Source organism: Fringilla coelebs, assembly GCF_963513975.1.
Source record: "Fringilla coelebs genome assembly, chromosome: 7".
NCBI classification, from domain to species: Eukaryota; Metazoa; Chordata; class Aves; order Passeriformes; family Fringillidae; genus Fringilla; species Fringilla coelebs.
Window position 1 is genome coordinate 371424 of NC_140035.1, and position 16050 is coordinate 387473.

Consider the following 16050-nt stretch of genomic DNA (forward strand, 5'->3'; position numbering starts at 1 on the left):
CAGCAGAGAATCTGAAGTGTTGCTCCCCTTAGAATGAAATTGAAGTTAACTCAGCACCTGGCACAGGCCTTGATTCTCACATTTGCAGTAAGTTCTGCTGGTCTGCCTGAATTCAAAGGCTGTCATGATGATAAAGAAACCAAATCCTCCTTTTTGATCACCAGAAACCTTTCAAAATAGAGACTGAGAAGATATTGTTTTCTATTAATACTTGGTGTAAAAATAAGGATAAGGAAACATTTGACAGAAGGCCAAACAGGTCTTAAATGACCATAAAGAAATTTATCACTCTAGCTACAAATTGGGAAATTGCCCAGTGAAATGAACATTTTGGAAAAGTAAAAAAGTACAGTGAATATACCAATGGAGAACAGAATTACTGGTGGCTATTTTCTCCACTGTTGTAATTGCACTGTTAGGATCCATAGAGAGGATTCCTATCATACCAGTACATCTGACTTATTTTTTCTTATTTGTACAAATAAAAAATCATATCTACCTTAAGGGGAGTCAAACTCCTTCAATCAGAGTTAAACCAGCAGAAAGTAGCTGGCTCCTCTGGGATGTGTTTACAGGCAGCACTGTTTTGATTCACATTCTGCTGGCATCTCTGCAGCTGGAAAATGTTAAGGTCAACTCAAGGTGATTTGCTTGCTTTCCTCCTGTGGCAGGGCCATTTCAGTTAGGACTCTAATAAAACATACACCCGTATCTCCATACAGTAGCTCAACTAAGTAACAACCAAAGCTATTACTGCACGTAGCATCCACCCACAGCACTCCAGCAATGCCAGGAACGTCTGCATACCCACAACATCACACGTTCAGGTTCCACCTCATTTAAAGTACAAGCTGGCATGTGAAAACCATTAGTTCAAATCACTTTGTCTCCCTCCTCTACTGTGTCAAGACTTCACATCTTGGTTTAAGTTCACCTGGGATAAAGAGGGATCTGATCCTGTCAGTCCAGTGTAGGAGCAAGTCAAGGCCACAACTGCTGTATCCCACCCAAATGAGCATCACAGTTGTAGCTGTGCCAAGATAAACAATAACTTGGGGGACATGTTGATTGTCTCCTACCCAAGTCACCCTGCACACACAAGTCACAAATCTCTTTGAATCTGCCGTGTAAACCCACACAGATCCTACACTGCAGGAAGTCTGACAGACATGTTCTTTAATCTAGAAGAAGAAATGATCAGTGTTGGCCAGGTGAGAGGCACAGTCACTGCATCTCCTAACAAACACTTCAAGACAAAAAAGGCAAAACAGAAATAAAGCCAGGCATTAACACCACCTCAGTCAGTTTCACAGGCCCACTGCCAGTATCCTGGACAAGATTAATCACATCAAACACCAGCTTTTGTTTCAAGGAAAACCGAGTGAAAAACTGATGCACACCTAAAACTAAAAGGCTGCCATTAGTGTTCATAAATCTATGAAGTCATAAGTCTCACAAATTTAACACACCAAGCTGATTCACATGCATATTGAAAAAGTACATTGGCAAGAAGGCTGAACTTTGGAGCATGCAAGGCTGTCCATCAGTGAGGGCCTTTGAAAGGCAAACAAAGTCCCCAACACTACAGAGCAGAGAGCTGCTCGCTCCATGCACTATGTGTGAGACCAGCCAATGCATTAACAAGCACTGTATTCCAAAATCCTCCGTGACAAGCATTGTCTTCCCACTGAAGTGTGCCATTTCAGAGACTGAAAAGGTCCAAATATCACAGGCACGTGGCAAACGGAGCTATCCACAAACCCTTCAGAACAGCTCCAGTGCAGCAGAGCAGAGATCCCCCTGGCTAATCCCGACTGACAGGGACCTGAGCAGAGGGTGTTCTGTACCCTGGGGCCCTCTCCCAGCCTCCACTAGGAAATGAGCTGGCTGCACAGACACTGCATCTTCAAGTCTGGAATCACGAGATTCAGCTCAACTATGGGGACGTAATTGTAAAGGAGATAAATTCCAACTTACAATATCTTTTTTAAAGCTGTGTAAAATGGATAAGTACATTGAAGGAACACCAAGCACTAGCTGTTTCCCAGAAGTTTTTTTCCCATAGTCTGTAAGGAATCTTTTAAAAGCTCCAACTACAAGTGATTCTTGCAACAAAAGAAATTGCAGAACATTGGTTTTTCATCTGTTGAGTAGAACCAACTAAAACTTGGTTCTAAAATACAGGTCGAGCAAGCTTAAGAGTTTAGAATTTCAACAGACTAAACTCTTCTATAAGGATTTTCACCTCATACTTTGGCAGAAGAATTAATAAAATACATTGACAAGTGTAAATCCAAAAGACAGCAGTACAATGGGAGGGCTGATAAATGTTGTAAAAATTTAGAAATTAAGAAGCCTGTGTAGACATCCCAAGTATATCCCTGCTCTGCTCCTGCCCCAGGCTGTTGTAAGTTGCCAGAGCAGAGGCTCTGGGGCTGGCTGTTAATTAGTTCCTGGCCATTAGCAGCATGACATAGCAGAGCTTTCACAGGTAGTATTTATGTTTGTACTAGGGAAAAGGACGCACCACCCTTGAATTTCTGGACTTACAAGGCATTTTTGCTTCCAAGATAAAAATCTCTCTTCTGGCTATAATTCTGTGCAAGATGCAAACCATTTCAGTGAGCTAGAGGATAGTTTTAAGTCCGGAGATCCCGCGCAAGTGAAACAGCTGAACACAATCCATGCAGCAGCACAGCCTGTCTCCCCTTCCTCCAACATGTTTAAGTTTGCCCACTAAAGACTTGGAAGTGAGACAGACATGTCAAATATTTGGAAAGAAAATCCTCACAGGCAGGTGGCTATTTGCCATGCAGACAACAGTAACAAGTTCTTCCAAAGGCTTGCCTGTTTCAGGGAACCTGGGGGAAGGAAGAACCAATTATCAGCTCCAAGAGAAGCAAGAGCAGCTCTAGAAGTGATCTGCTCAGAGTTAGCAGTTCTTCCTTTTGTGAGGACATCCCACACGAGCAGAAGGCGGCTGCTGGCCTGTGCAATGAGGCCTTCCTGAGTGCTGCACAGCTGCAGGAAAGGCTGTCTGAACTTTTAACACCAGGGCATTCTTCTACAGCATGATCAATCAGCTTCCACGCACAAGGAAAAAGGTCACGCTTACGCTTCAAAACACAAAGTGTCTGCGCAGCAGAGTCCTTTGTTTTCACCGTGCTCAATCACAGCACCAAGTTGGAGAACAATCAGTTTGGAAAGACAGGATTCAGTAAACTCTGGGAAAACAGCTCTGGCACTCAGTGAAGAGCTGAGGATTCCAGGTGCTCCTGCAGCAGCCCCAGCAGGCCAGCCTGTGCAGGGGTTTGTTTGCAGTGGTGCAGACTGGGTTTCATGCAGTCACTGGTGTTCCCAGCTGGAACTTCCACAGCTGCTCTACCTGAGAGGTGCACACAGGCCTGACCAACACAGCCTTCACCACATGGACACTACTGAACTGGGAACACCTGACCAGGTGTGCACACTGTGGGGTGGTACGTCCTGCTGCACATAAAGCATATTCTTCAACTTTCTAAAAAAAACAAAACAAAAAAACCCTGGAATATTGCCATAGTAAAACATTTTTGTTCTATTGCAAGATGACTCTGTAAGGCATTGAGAAAACAAAGGAAAATTCTGGAAAAATTGCAATAACTTGAATTATGTTTGCAATCTAAAAAAAAGTAACTTCCTTTAGCATTTCAAATTTCTGTCTGAAATATGTTAATATTTCTATTACAGGTTAAATCAATATACTATCAATACAAAACAATTCAATATTACCATATTAACTAATAATGAACTGTATCACTAAAATAGCATTTGCTGTATTCTAACAAGGCAAGACTTCCTAAATGTAATGCACTTCACACCTCCTAAAAGCAGGAAGTTGTGATTCAGGATATCTTCTTTTGTATCTATATTTACAACAGTAAATGAGATATTTAAAATCTACCCATTATGAACAGCAATAAATGCATTAAGTTTAATACAAAATGTTATCCTCCTCCACTGTGTGACTACATTTCCAGACTGGATCAATGCAGTAGCAGCTCCCAATGGATAGTGGGTGGTTCCTTTCAGAGCACTCAAGTTAGCCAAAATAAAACTCAGTAGCTCATCAGACAAATCCAGTTCCTGGATTCAACACTTTTTAACCACATATCTTCAGGATTTTTTTTTTTTCTTTTAGGATTTGGGTCTTTTGTTGTTGCAGTTTTTGATTTTGTCTCAGTGTCAGAACATGACCTGGTGAATTTTTTTGCTGCTTAAAAATAACCTGGGTTCCACAACTAAATTAAAAAACTCTGAGTGTTGAAAGACTGACTACGTCAGCCTGAACAAAAAGCATCCCACAACAGGCAATGCTCTCTACCAGAACTTCAGAACTTCCTTAAGAAGTGTCAAGTTCTTGAACCACAGGAAGTTTTTCTGCCAGTCTGGCTATTCTGTGGAAAAAACTAAACTAGGATTTTTTAAAAAAGTATCTTCTGGAAAAGAATGTATTTAATGACAGTGCAATTTCCCAAATCTCAGTGTATGCTGTTGCTATGATTTATGCTAAGGAACAATACCAAAACTAAGAAAACTCCAAATAACACAGGGCAAATGGGCACATCTCACAAGTCTACAAGCTAGTCTGAGATTTCTGGGGTCAATGTTTTTTCATCTCCCATCCAAAATATAAACATGCTCCCAGGAACAAGTGATGCGTTGTATCAGTCATCTCACTGCCAGTATTTTAAATTTCAGCTGCAATATGGGACTGGGTATTTTCATTACATTAGTTACAAGGACAGAGCCGGATATGAAGGCTATGGAGCAGCAACAGGTGGCAAGTTCTGTCATTATATCTGATTAAGGCTGAACCAAATTACACAGCCCAGGCTGAGTACTGGCCCACAAGCACCCTGGATAAGGCGTGTGTTACAGAAAGGCATGGTCTTGGTATCTTCTCCAGTTGTTTCATAAGTTTTGCTTTTCTCCCTGTAAGCTCTGTGGAGCACAGACTTCCTTCCCTCTACTTCACAGAGGGCCCCGTCAATTTGGAGTTTAGGCACCAGTATGATACAAATTAAATCTCCTTTCACAATAGGCTAAAATTTCAATACTGCTCTGTATTTCTCAATAAGAATATAGGTAATTTTTTTTTAATAAAAACATTATGAAAATACTAAGTCTTTCTGAGATCTGTTTCCCTTTGTACCTTTAGATACAACACAAGACTTGAGCATGAATTAGCAGAAGACAATTGTTGAACACCATTAAATAAACATGCCTGTACACAGAATGCCTCCAATTAACAGTTCAGTGCTCCACTTTCCAGAAGCCACTGAAATCAGTTACATTACATATACTACCTTGGGTTCATTTTGTGAAAGATATGAAATGCTTCAGCTTTAAGCCTGCCACATTGACATGGAAGTTAAAGAATTATCATTTGTCTGAAATCATTTCAGAGAGAGGTGAGTTTCTGTGGTTTTAGTTTTCACCAATCAGATTTACCTGTATGATAACAAGTGTGCCAACACTTAATTCCCAGGCTACACAACAAGAAATTCTGCCAAGGCAAGACAGTGAAGAACATGGGTTTGGAACCGAAGAGGTTTCCTTTCAGAGCACCTAGGATGCATTGCCTGCTGCTGCCTTCCTGGGGAAGAGGATAGAAATCCACCAGAAAATGGAAATCTCCCATTCACATCAGATTTCTAGCACAGATGGCATTAAGTTACATCATATAGAGCAAACTAAGGGATAGATTAGGTGCTTTCTGTTTGGACACGTGTAATACAAATGCTTTTGAGTGCATTTATAAAAACCTGTTAAAAGCATAGCCCAGATGATAGTCTTTGGCTTGCCACACCACAGACAGAAAATGAGCTTTTGATAAGAAGATAAGGACAGGAAAAGTTTTTGGCACCCACAGAAACAAACAGAAATCCAGAAATTTTTTAATGCTTCTTCCTTGTGCCTTACAGCTGGACCTCATAGGACAAAAGGTGATATTTGGCATCACACCACAGCTCCTTCTTTTCCTCACTTGCTCCCAGAACTGTGCTACTCCTTGCCCTACCTGCACTAGGAAAACTGCCCCTACCTTCAGCCCCTCCACCTCCTCCCAGGACATTCTCCCTCTCGCTCCTGCTGCCTCTGGAGGTGGCCCCAGTCAGTCTAAGGGCATTTCTTGGACCAACCTGATGCACAGCTACCCCTACTGCCAGCCAGGTGCCCCAAGACAAGCAAATCCCATCAGGGCTCCCCCATGCAATGCCATGCTCCAAGATGCACCTCCCTTATCAGGGAGTGGAGACCTGGTGCCCTAAACTCCTCTGACCTGGTGCCCTAAACTCCTCTGCACAAACTCTGCCAACCCTGAAGGCCAGCTCATCCCACAGCCTGCACAGGGGCTGTGAACCACCTGCCCCACACATCCCATAGATCCCATAGCCACAGGGGGATTTCGTGCACTGCCCACAACCACCAACCCATCCACAAACAGTAAATACATTAAAAATCCCCCCACTGAGCTGTGATGCAGAATGCAAGTTTCAACTTGTGCACCTTCAAAGAGTTTACAACAGATTCCCTTCTGCTCTTCAATAATGAATTCATCGCAACATCAGTCAAAACATTAGATCAACTATAATGTTAATTGAAGGCTTACAAAAACACACTACATTTCAGTTAGAACACTACATGGGGGGGTTAATTTTACCTATTGCTTGAATAGTGGTTTAATGACTCTCAAATTAAGTAACAACTCCTGGTTTCATTTCCTCTACTAAAATAAAGACATATTTTAAATTATTTTTAAAATCAATTAAACAGGAAGCTGACTGGTCTTCAATTCCTAGTAAGGAAATTTCTTACCTAGCTAGGTAAAATCTCTAAAATGCTGTGCAAAGTTAAAAAAAAGGGGAAGATCTGTAAGAGATGGATGGAGATATTTTGGAGAAATAGCTATTTCTTTTTCTTAATATAGTAAAATTGCTTAAAATTAAAGTAGGAAAACACACGTATAACAAAAGCATGCCAAAAACTCTGTTAAAATGGCGCCTTGTTTAAAGACACCATACTCAAAGAAGGGATTTTTCCCAGTTTTCCAAAGTAATCTTTTTTTCCCGTAAGAGTGGGATGCAATGAAGAGGAGCAGAAAGTTGCAGAGACCCCCAGACGTTCTGCATGAACCCGGCAGCCACAGGCAGGGAGGAGAGGCAGGAGAGGCAGCAGGGAACTGGCCGGGCCGGTTCCAGCAGACACCACCGGCTCTGCAGGAAGGAGGGCTGACTCACACAGCCCATCCTGCAGGAGGCAAGCCTGTGCTGGAGTCACTCCCTGCCCGGACACACGGACATTGCACGGGCTCCCTGGACACACGGCCATTGCACGGGCTCCCTGGACACACGGACATTGCACAGCCCCCTGGACACACGGCCATTGCACAGCTCCCTGGACACACGGCCATTGCACAGCTCCCTGGACACACGGACATTGCACAGCCCCCTGGACACACGGACATTGCACAGCCCCCTGGACACACGGACATTCCACAGCTCCCTGGACACACGGACATTCCACGGGCTCCCTGGACACACGGCCATTGCACAGCTCCCTGGACACACGGACATCCCACGGCCTCCCTGCCCCCGGACACACGGCCATTGCACGGCCTCCCTGGACACACGGCCATTCCACAGCTCCCTGCCTCAGGACACACGGCCATCCCACAGCTCCCCGGACACACGGCCATTCCACAGCTCCCTGCTCTGGACACACGGCCATCCCACAGCTCCCTGGACACACGGATATTCCACGGCCTCCCTGGACACACGGCCATTGCACGGCCTCCCTGGACACACGGCCATTCCACAGCCTCCCTGGCCAGGACACACGGCCATCCCACGGCCTCCCTGGCCAGGACACACGGCCATTCCACGGCCTCCCTGCCCTGGACACACGGCCATCCCACAGCTCCCTGGACACACGGATATTCCACGGCCTCCCTGGACACACGGACATTGCACGGCCTCCCTGGACACACGGCCATTCCATGCCCTCTCTGTCCCTGGACACACAGCCATTCCACAGCTCCCTGCCCTGGACACACAGCCATCCCACGGCCTCCCTGCCCTGGACACACGGCCATTCCATGCCCTCCCTGGCCCAGGACACACGGCCATTGCACAGCTCCCTGGACACACGGCCATTGCACAGCTCCCTGGACACACGGCCATCCCACGGCCTCCCTGGACACACGGCCATTGCACGGCCTCCCTGGACACACGGACATTGCACGGCCTCCCTGGACACATGGCCATTGCACAGCCCCCTGGACACACGGCCATTGCACAGCTCCCTGCCCCGGACACACGGCCATTCCACGGCCTCCCTGTCCCTGGACACACGGCCATCCCACAGCTCCTTGGCCTGGACACACGGCCATCCCACGGCCTCCCTGCCCCTGGACACACGGCCATTCCACGGCTCCCTGGACACACGGCCATTCCACGGCTCCCTGGACACACGGCCATTCCACGGCTCCCTGGACACACGGCCATTCCACAGCCTCCCTGGACACACGGCCATTCCATGCCCTCCCTGCCCCTGGACACACGGCCATCCCACGGCCTCCCTGGCCAGGACACACGGCCATTCCACAGCTCCCTGGCCAGGACACACGGCCATTCCACAGCTCCCTGCCCCTGGACACACGGCCATTCCACGGCTCCCTGGACACACGGCCATTCCATGGCCTCCCTGGCCTGGACACACGGCCATCCCACAGCTCCCTGGACACACGGCCATTGCACAGCTCCCTGGACACACGGCCATTCCATGCCCTCCCTGCCCCTGGACACACGGCTGCCCCATGGCCGAGCACCACAGCCTCCAGCCTCCCATGGCCCAGCTCAGCTGCCGTGACACACCACTCCCAGACCCTTCTCCTTCAGCCTTCCCCTTCAATGACAGAGTTGGATATTTCACTATCAAAAAAGAAAATAATTAATCTTCTGTGAAAGTGATGGACTCCTTCCTTCCTCCTGAAATCCAGGCCTCTCTCATCTGCCTCAAAATAAAGGAGAGAGGTACTAAGGGCAGCGGGGGGTGAGAGGAGCAAAGGTCTGAATGCTGCTGCCAGCTGCAGAGATTTCACTGACGAGACACTGGGATTTTCTTTCATGCAAGCAAAATCTTTGGGAAGGTCACCAGAGGCAGTTTTTGGCTGTCTTTATCCACCTCCTCCCCTCCCTCCACAAACCTCCCCCGAGCAGAATAAATGAGTATTCTGTTTGGATAAAAAAGCATGAGAAGTTATCCAATGAGCTAGGACATCTCGCAGGCCTCAGGAAAAGCAGCTGAGAATCAGCAAAGCTCCCAAGCACGCCCAGAGACCCCTCAGTGCCATCATCCCCGCCAGCTCCATTCCCAGGTTCTGCTGCCAGGGCCAGCACAGCCTGCTCCTTGGGAAGGGCCATTTCCACAGGCCCTGGCTCTGGGCTGGCCCATGGTTGTGCGTTCACTCCCCATCTTCGCTAGCATTTGAACTGCCTTCTTGTCAGCAATACTGCAATCGAGGCGGAGGCACGTAGCAAGTGATAGCTACTGGCCATGCCCAACAGCCCAGTTTCACATCTGGTTCCTGGTCACTCGCACACCAAGCTATGCCAGGCCTTTCTCCTTTCCCACCTCATTACTAAAGCTCAAACCAGTTTAACTTTGGACTGGCAGTACATGCCATTTTCATAACGATTTAACGTCTTATTTTTGCTTGAGAAAAAAACCCCACCAAACCTAACCAAAAATGCTGAAGATTCCAGAATTCTGACCCGCACCAACACATGCTCCCAGGGATATGTCCACATGCTTGTTGTGCCAGGCAGCAGAACACGCTGGGAACTCCTGGAGCGGGGTCCCAGCCCAGGGCAGCCTGTCAGGACCGTGCTCTGCCCCCGGGCACGGCTCCGCTCACCGGGCACCGCCACGGAGCCCACCCACACTCACCGACTGACTGAACGTGACAGAAAAGGAACTGAGAGCCACACACACTATGGCCAACAACAGGCTCAAACTATGCTTTTCCAGACAAGTATCACAAGTTCTGCTTGCTTTTTTAGGGGACTTTTCGGTACCACATTACACTAAGCACTAAACCTGGTACTAAAGCAAACTAATCCACTGTTAAGTTCACTGAACTCCCTGAACTAGCCATTGCTTTTATGCACCAAACAAATAACCAAATGTAACAGGACTTGATTATTTTCAGCATCAAAATTAAGAAAAAAAAAATCCCCGTAAAAAAATGGAGACATTACTCACACAGTCCCATAGTTCAGAACTGCTTTAGCTCTTCATCTGTACTAAATGTATTGAAGTAATCTACATAAAGTGAAGCAGAAGTACATGAAGATCTTATTTATGTTTTCTGTTCATTTAAAATGCAGCTTTTCTCCAGAGAGTCTTCTCTCAGTGCATGCAGATTTCTACACTAAACAGCAAACACACATTACTAATTAAGAGTACTATCATTTGTACATAGCATATGCTATCACTGAATTTGAAAAATACCTCAAAATGCACTACAGACACTGTTTTGCTGTTGCAAGAAGCTTCTATAAAAAGGTAGTGCATCCTATAACTTTCCTTGTTTACATTGTGTGACTGAATTCAACTGTTCATTATAAAAGGATCTGCATTACTATTGAAAAATGCAACCTCCAAAAGGTATTATCTTGTTGACATTCTAAGAAAAATTAGAACAAATTCTCCCCTCTCATAGAAGATGACTCTCACAAAACTTTCTCCAACTGTGTTTCAAAGCAGAACTTCTGGTATCAGTACTGCTATTTGTGCTGAACATCTAACAAGATGAAAGGGAAAAAGACACAGTTTTTACTGGAAAAGGCCTATCAGCTTTTCTACCTTAATTAAAAATATTAATATCATCTTATTTCAGCAGCAGCAGAGCACTTCACAAGCAATTTCAACAGAAGGAGAAAGTTACTGCAACCTACCTTTCCACGGCCAGGTTACATTTACTTGCATATAACATTGTAATGTTTAACCGAAACATTACAGGATATAACTGCCAAGAAAAAGCTTTTGCCCCCAACACACACTCCCCCCACTTTAAATCTGATGAACATGACTGAATTACTGTCTCCTCACAAACTAATCAAGCACATTTAGTAAGTTCCCATATCTTTATCGCAACGAACAAATTATTTGATGGTGACCTCAAAAATACAGTTATTAGTTAAGGGGGAAACATTATCATCCTTGCAATCTCCTAATCTCTAAACTCCAATTTATCAAAAACTGACAATGCTGAAAAAACTGAAAAGCCAGCTCATGCAACACTAGTGCTCTCAGTCCAACCACACCTTTTCCTTCAAACAGTCGAATCTGGAAGCAATGACTAATGTAAAATTAACAGGGAGCAGGAGGCTATTTAGAAAAAAAAAAAAAAAGTACAAAGGTCTATGGGGCAAACAGAGGCACTTCAGAAACACTCAGTTCTCTGCCCGTGAACTGGTGATGTCTCCTAAGCGTCAGCCGAGAGGAGAAATGGACCAGAGGGGGCTTGAGTCATCAGCTCTGGTTTTTCCGTGCTTAAACAGCCTGGGTTCAGCATCAGCATTTATTTTATTGCGGCGAGACTTCATTTCCCAGCTCTCCCAGCCCAAGGCACGGCAGTCGCACTCGGTAACCCGCACCTGCAGAGCACTTTCTGTTCTCGCACACACTGCAGCGTGCCCGAGGCACGGCCAGCCGGCGGCACGGCCACCTGTCCCCGCGGGCCACCGCTGTCCCCGCCGCGCCCACGCCCCGCACGTGCTGCTCCGCTGCCAGCCCCGCCAATGCGATCGGAGACGGGGGAGAAAACACCGCCACAAGTTACTACAGCCCCGAGAGCCGTGCTCGCGCTGCACGGGCCGAGGATGCTCCGCGGCTCCCGGTACTCGGCGGCGGGAGCGCGGCTCATTCCGCGGTCACACGAAGGGTGAAAAATCCATATTTAAATCCCGCGCAGGAAGCACCGCGACGGCAGCGGGGCCAGGCACCCCCGGGAACACCGGGGCGGCAGCCGAAGCCTGGCGCTGCGGGGAACACCGGGGCGGACACTGGGCCCCGCGGCCGCCCCGTGCGGACACACCGGGCGCGCAGGGCCCGGCGCTGCCGGCTGCCCCCGCCCGCTCCGCCGACCCCGCCATCCCCCGCAGCACCCGCCGTGTGCCCGCCCGGCCCCGCGCCCGGGGCCGCGCGCCGCTGCGGGCACGGCGAGGCCCGGTGGCCCTGCCCGCTGCGGCCCCGCCGGGCTCGCAGCTCCCGGCGCGGCGCCGCGCACACCCCACGCACACGGCGCGGCCGCGGACACCGGCGGGCCCGGGCTCCGCACTCCCGCCCGGTGCCGCGCAGCGCCCGGGGCAGGGGCCGGGCGGCGGCACCTCCACCCGTAGGGCCCCTCCGGGCGGCTCCACCGGGCTCCGGACGGCCCCGCGGGCGCGGAGAGTGCGCGGTGCTCCGCCCGCGGGTCCGCCCGAGACGACGGCTCTTCGGCCCCGATGCCCCGGCGGGGTCCGCCGCCTCGCCTCCCGTGCCGCCCGCCTCGCCGCACCCCGCCGCCCCCTCGCCTCCCCCGCGCGGCGGCCCCAGCCCGCGGCTCCCCCGTGCCCCGCACTCACCGCGCGGAGCGGCCCCGCCGGGCGCGCCCGCCCTACCCCGGGGTCTCCATGGTGGCGGCCCCGCCGCCCGCTCCGCCGGCCCCGCCCCGCCCGCGCCTCGCGTCACGCGCCGCCCGGCCCGGCGCCCGCCCCCATTGGCCAGGAGCGGCCTGGGGCGGCGCCCCATTGGCTACTGCTCCGCGTTAAACCCGCCAATGGCGGCGCAACTTGAGGTTACCGTGGTTACCGATGCCGTGCGGGGGAGACGGCGGGGACGGGACGGGCCGGGACGGACCGGACCGGACCGGACCCCACCCCACCCCACCCCACCCCACCCCAGCCTGACCCGACCCGTGCCTGGGGCGGCTCCGCCGGGACGGCCTGTGGGGACAGGAGGCTGCTCCGGCGCCACCCACCGGACCCGTGGCGGTGAGTGTCCGAGCGCGGCGGGGGCGAGCGGTGTGTGAGTGGATGGATGGAGCAACCGGCTGTAAAATGGCCGGTGCGGGGTGCCCGCGGTGCTGGCCGCCTCCTGCCCCGCCGAAGGAGCCCCGGGGAGCGGAGCAGCCCGGAGCCCCGGGGGCTTCGCCGAGCCCCCGAGCCGGGCCCGTCTGCCCGTCGCCGTGTGCCACGGGCTCCGGGACGGCTCTGCTTCAGCCGGGAGCTTGGAGCGGCTGGCCGCCCGTGGTCCCGCCCGACCTGTCGCGCCTGTGACCTGCGGCGTCCCGGTACCGGCGGAACGCACAGCCCGCGGCGCTGCTCAGACCCGACGGGCTAGGTCCGGGTGTTTGGGAAAGATGGAAAAACGCTTTCCAGAGTGTTTTAACATCCTACCATTTTAAGCTTCCAGTAGCAGCCGAACTCTCTTGATGGCGCGTGAGGAATCATGGATGCAGAAAAGAAAAGCCAGTGTCCTAAAATCGCCGCAAAACATTTCAATAACAGGTTTTGGCCGTGTTAAATGCTTGATCAACTTTTTGCATCCCATGCCTGTCCTGGATTCACCATCTCGGTGTGTCTCGGGAATCTGACTGGGGCCATTCCTCTCCTTCCCGAACAGCCTGTCCCGGTGCAGCCCAGGTGTGACTGGTTTTCCATGTACTAATTCTCTTCTCCCGCCCGGCAGGTACGATAGCGATCGACACTGTCCACTTCATTGAATGACACTGTAAATGGGTCGGGGGAGCCAAAACCAAATGGCGATTGAATCAGCAGCTCTTGCTGTCTCAAGAGGTTGTTTTACTCACCCTCTTCCCCTGTTGGATAGATGCGGATGGTGTAGAAAGCCTACTGTAAAAGAACATGAAAAAAGTATCCGCATTGTAATTTGTGTCTGTTTTCCATCCAGCTCAGTTTTTTGGTTTAGTGTCTGATGGGGTGAACGGTAGTTTTATGTTAGGCATAAGGACACATGAACTCGTGATGTGTTTTAATTGGTGCTGATGCTGCAGGTAGAATTATGTCCTTCGTTAGCCTCTGCTAGGAGGGAGCTGCAGGTAACAAGGAGGAGGCAGGTGGATATGGAGAGTGACCTGTAAACTCTTATAGTCCCTTCTCTGAATTTCCCCGTTGGATTATAATGTGCTACATGGAAACCATGTAGGCTCTTGGTAAGGTATTTAACCTCTGAGGTTTTTGTTGCTATTTCTATAATTATTTGTATGTTCAATAATGCAGTAGGAACTTCTACATTATGATGCTATCCACATGGAAAACGCTTGGCAGCTGTAAACAGGAGTCTTGAGTCCTCACTGCTCTGGAAAAATCTCATGATTTATGCCATGTGAACTACATATAAAATATTACCAAACCAAAATGGTGATCCCTGTCTAGGAAATGGGAAACAGGAGCTCACGGGGATAACAATAGAAACTTAGGAAAATAAAGTAGCAGGTGTGAAATAAAATAAGTGGTAGAAGGGTAAAATGAGAGTGGAGAACTGGAGTAAAGGAAAGATAAAATGTGAACTAACTAGATCTAGAATAAAGGGAAGAGAAAGTGAAGAATGTGTGAGAACTGTGACCTTCCTTAGTTGCAAAGTTGCTTCTTCCAAAGGTGTACTGGATTAATTAAATTAGCTTCAGATCAGTCTCAACTGGTTTTCACCTGTAATTTGGGTGTTATTATGCTGGCTTGGCTTTCAGAGTTAACAGCTTTGGGGAAAGGAGGAGGCTCACTTGCCCCTCAGTAAAAGAGACAATTCCTGGATGTCGCTGTGGGGGCTGTGGAAGGCACAGCCTGCAGGCAGGATGTGGCACAATGCCACCCCCAGGATCCCCAGGCCTTCCTGGTTCTGGCTGGTTCCAGGTGATCAGGAACAGGCTGCTCCAGGTGCCCTGCATCCCTGCAGAGCCAGGCACTGCAGCGTCTGGCTGTGCTTTAGAGTTTCCTGTGGGGTGAGATGGGAAAGGGTAAGAAATGCTGTTGGGAAGGAGAAAGGGATCTTGAGTCAGTTTGTTTTGGCACAAAAGAAGTAGAGAGAATTGAAAGTAACGTTTTGAGGTTCTGTCAGATTTGGAAATCTGTTGAATGACTGTCAGTGAGGAAAGGCTGTTTCATTCTGTCTGGTATTAGTCATACCCTCATGGCTCGTTTATTAGTTTTGGCACCCTGAGCAGCCAATACATTATCTAATTGCCTGCTGAGTGTCCCAGAGCAGCAGCCCTGTCCAACAGGGATGACATCGGCTGTGGAAAGGCACCCCATGTTAACTTTCCAATGCAAAGGGCTGCATGCAGGCTGATTCTTTGATTTCTTATTCCTTTAGCAGAAAGTTTAAATTCTTACATAATTTTTAAAATTGGCAGCAAACAAGTCCATTTTCTTTTTATTCACCTTCTGGATAAGACTTGCAAGTAAGATGGTCAGTATCATTCTCATTTGGAAAGCCATGATTCCACTATGTTTGCAATTTGTAACAACCTAGTCTCATGTTTTCCTTTGGGACTGTACTAGTTTCTCTTGAGCCTTAAATCTGACCCCTTAAACTGACTGTGCTCATCTTCCAGTGCTTTGGATAGCAATGTGGTTGACAGGTATTTGCTAGTTGTTTTGCTGCTGCTGTGCTTCTTCAGCATTTCCAGTCATTAATATGTTTTTCTGCTTTATTTAATCTATCCTTAATCAAGTCTTGCTTTATATATATATTCCACAGATGTTTACAGCCCTTGCAGAATGTTGACATGCTTATCTTTTAGTGATAAATATCAGTCACAAAAACAGTGTTGCTTTGTTTCTTGGTGTTTTGTTTTTCTCTTTTTTTTTTCTGCTTTTTGTTTTGTTTTTGTGAATTAGGTTGGTTTGGTTTTGGGGGGTTATTTGGGGGAGGTTGGGGGGCGTGGTTTGGTTTCTGCTAGAAGCTATTTAATGGTACCTGCTTTAACTGTAATCTCTTCCAGATACT

The 16050-nt window shown here is 48.9% G+C and overlaps 1 protein-coding gene across 6 annotated transcripts in view; it reads right to left on the reverse strand.

Moving 5' to 3' along the window:
* PKP4 (plakophilin 4) overlaps window positions 1–12747 on the reverse strand; it is a 65214-nt gene extending 52467 nt beyond the window's left edge. For all 6 annotated transcript variants that reach the window (XM_084209001.1, XM_084209000.1, XM_084209002.1 and 3 more), the window contains exon 1: window positions 12669–12747. The gene's annotated coding sequence lies outside the window, so the exon portion shown is untranslated. The remainder of the gene's footprint in view (window positions 1–12668) is intronic.
* Between the last annotated feature and the right edge of the window lie 3303 nt (window positions 12748–16050).